This window comes from Petaurus breviceps, unplaced genomic scaffold (genome assembly GCF_028583685.1).
Source record: "Petaurus breviceps papuanus isolate PSGF00001 unplaced genomic scaffold, PetGlider_PUasm1.0 90556, whole genome shotgun sequence".
Taxonomy (NCBI): Eukaryota; Metazoa; Chordata; class Mammalia; order Diprotodontia; family Petauridae; genus Petaurus; species Petaurus breviceps.
This window is the reverse complement of record NW_027187273.1, coordinates 2,820,890-2,824,292: the sequence shown is the minus strand read 5'-3', so window position 1 is coordinate 2,824,292 and position 3,403 is coordinate 2,820,890. Positions and strand designations below refer to the sequence as shown.

Below are 3,403 nucleotides of genomic sequence, written 5' to 3'. Positions count from 1 at the left end.
AGAGAGAGAGAGAGAGAGAGAGAGAGAGAGAGAGAGAGAGAGAGATGCCTCAATGCAGGCCTTACTCATTACTGAAAGCACAACATAAAGCTCAAACTCTGTAGAATATAGATAAGGACCATTATTTTTCCACATAAAAGCCAACATTAAATACTGTCAAACAAATATTCCCTATTCATCACAGACCATCATCATTTGAGCAAGTCAGTAATATCATAAGGGGTTGGCAAAGTCTATCCCTCATCCACCCAGTCATCAATCATCTTGGATGTTATCCTAGACACTGAAGGTCAACTAGGTGTTGTGTTTCTTGAGTCTTCTTTTTTGTTGATGAATTAAGTTTTTAATTACAGGGCACTGCAAGACAGGAAATTCCACATAGAAATAAGAATCTTATTGAGGACAGAAATTTCATAGAGTATATATGCAGTTCAAACTGTTCAAATATGTATTAGTGCAATGTTAAAAGTCAAACTTTAAAAAAGATCTTAAAGTGGAGAGACAGTAAGACAAAAGTGTACCAAGAATAAAGCATACAAGACTTGAAGGTTTGACTACAAAATTTAAAAGTTAAAGGTCCTCAGCATGCCATATTGAATCTGGAAGGTATAGCCATCAGAGCTAGATTCTGGTACAACATTTTGATCTTCCTCTGCAGAGAAATACTTTTCGATTAAACCTGAGGAAGCCTTATATACCATTTCATTTTCATGGGATTAAAGTCCTTCAATTCTGTCTAGTCCTCCACATTCTTCAATTAGGATACACAGTTTTTCAGGTTCATTTATTTTCTCAGCAGCCAGAAAAATATTTGAAATCGCATCTAAAATAACCAGGATCATTTTGTTGTCTTCTGCAGACAAGAGGTTGATTAAAGTTTCCAGAATTCTGTTTTGAACAAGATATACAATCTGCTCAACTATTCCACCACTTGTATATTTTGTGACAGCACATACAATTCCTTTCTGTGACTTAAAGTCTCCCTTCTACAGAATTCCAACCAGTGCGGAACTAGTCAATGATTCACAACTTGGTGTATTTGGTCCTGAGGGCCAGCTGTGATGTTTGATATGGTCCATGTAGTCTCTTTCTGGATACTGATTTTGGGGTGAGCAAGCAGCTAGGGAAGACAGCAGGTGCTCCTGAATCTATTACAATCTGAGTTTGTTCATCTGTCCCAGTGAAAATGTTTCCTTTAGCTCATAAGGAAGGAGTCACTATTGGCAATTCACCAGATCCTAGAAGTTTCACTGGCTGTAGGAAAACTCCACTTTCCAGAACTACTTCAATCCTGTCATCTGAGCTATCTGTGAGGTAGGAAATGGCCCAACAAGTATCTTCCAGAACTTCTAAATCATTATGATACAAAAGAAGAACTAAGGTAGGAAGAATTTGCTCAGTAGCTTCTATTGGGGTAGGGATGGGGCAGCAGGATTCTTGCTATGACAAAGATTTCAAAGTGTCCAGGTAAGATTTCTTAAGTAACCACATGCTAATGAGGATATATCAGTACTGCTGGCACAGCCAAAAGGTCTATTGCAACATATTGATAACCAAGTCTCTGTAGGCTGACCCATCACCTACAATGTTTCCCAGAGCCCACACTGTTCACTGATGTGAGCCTGGGGAGAGGCCAACAGGGCAATGAATACAGGCATAGCCTCTCCATCTACCACAGCCTTGGTTTGGTCTGATGTTCCAGAAGCAATATTAGCAAGTGCCCAAGTAGATTCAAACTGAATCAGATCACAATCTGTCCTGCCCAAGAATCCTACAAGCTTTGGAATCATACCAACCTCAAATATTTGGCTTATGAGAGGCTGGTTTTCCCTAGAAAAGAGTTTCCTAGAAGCTTGAGTAGCTTGAAGTTGAACCTCCAGATTAGTATTTGTGCCTTTGACGATATTTTTCAACAGACCAAAGTGCCAAGCCCTGGTTATTTCAGTTTTCTTGCAGAGAAGTACCATGATCAGGAAAAGTGCTGACATTTCTTCTTTTCAGCATCTGGTCATCTTTTTCAGCTTTCCTCAGTTCTACATTTCACTTCAATGCACTGGCACCACATTTCTGCTCTATGTTTCCCTTTGTTCTTAAACCTATTAAATGGGGTAGCTGGTGAATTAGCATTTTCATTGGCAGACATGGTCATGTTCAACACTAAGAGAAAAGCAAGGAGGGAAGCTGCAGGAGATTACTGGGACCCATAGAAGAAGCAGGAGGAGCTTGCACCTGAGTCATGGTTAGACTTCCTGCAGCCACTACAACTCAGCCCCTTTGAAGTCTTCTTTATAAGTGTCTAGGACACGTTTTTACTTCTGTGAGAAATACTCTTCCTGAAAATAGCCCACAGTGTAAAACCAGTCTGATCGACTCATTTGGGAGAACTCATCAAACTGATCAAGGGCTTTCCTGATCCAGCTGATTGAATTTTATACATACATCCAATTTTATACATAGGTTATACCACAGTCCTGAAAGGTCATGTTTTCCTAATGCCACATATCAGGTGTTTGTTTCATTAGCTCCCCAGAGAGGGAGCTCCCTCTGCCAAGGCAAGTTGGAAATTTATAGTCTTAGAGAACTTTCCAAAGGAATGAAAGATTAAATACCTGACCCCTGGGGGTCACAATGTCAATTTTGGCAAAGGTGGGGAGCAAAATCCAGGTCTTCAAAGTTTCAAGATTAGCTCTCTAGCCACTTCACCAAGTTGCCTCTCATAGAGTGGTTAATTAATTGGTCCTTGTTGCATTGGATTTGAAATGGAACTCAATGGGAATAGAAATGCAGATAGGAAACACTTATGGTGCTCAAGTTTGAGTTCAATTAAACTGTTGCTTTTATTGAATACAGTTTGAATGACCCAGGCTGTTTCTTTCTCTAACTTTTGTGTCTCTCCCTCCCAGCTCACACAATTTATGACATTAGTAAAGAGCAAGTCATTCCTGACCAGTTCAACTTATGGTGCATTATGACCCAAAGCTTTCATTTTGCCACACTTGCAGAGCTATCTGTTCACCAACTGGTTATCCAAAACATATTTATGGAACAATTAGTGAGCGTTGGTTTCTTTTTTTTAAGCAATTGGGGTTAAGTAACTTGCTCAAGGTTACACAGTGTGGGTGTTAAGTATCTGAGGCCGGAACCTCTCCCAACAACTGGGTCAGCGCTCTTACTCACTGTGCTGGCGCTCTTACTGTGCCATCTGGCAGCCCGAGAGTGTTAGTTTCTTGCTGAAATTAAATCCTTAAAATCCATCCCCATTTTCTAATAATTACTGAGATCCATCTATAGTCTAATCTATCTCCATCCTCAGAATATCATAAAGTATCACAGCAGAAGGGCTATATTGATGGTTATCATTTCCCCCTGTTCCTCTTTTCTCACTCCATATTAAATGATGACT

General features: G+C 39.9%; 1 pseudogene; it reads right to left on the bottom strand.

Moving 5' to 3' along the window:
- Nucleotides 1–563: 563 nt before the first annotated feature.
- Nucleotides 564–2,173, bottom strand: LOC138142277 (importin subunit alpha-1-like; annotated as a pseudogene).
- Nucleotides 2,174–3,403: the final 1,230 nt, after the last annotated feature.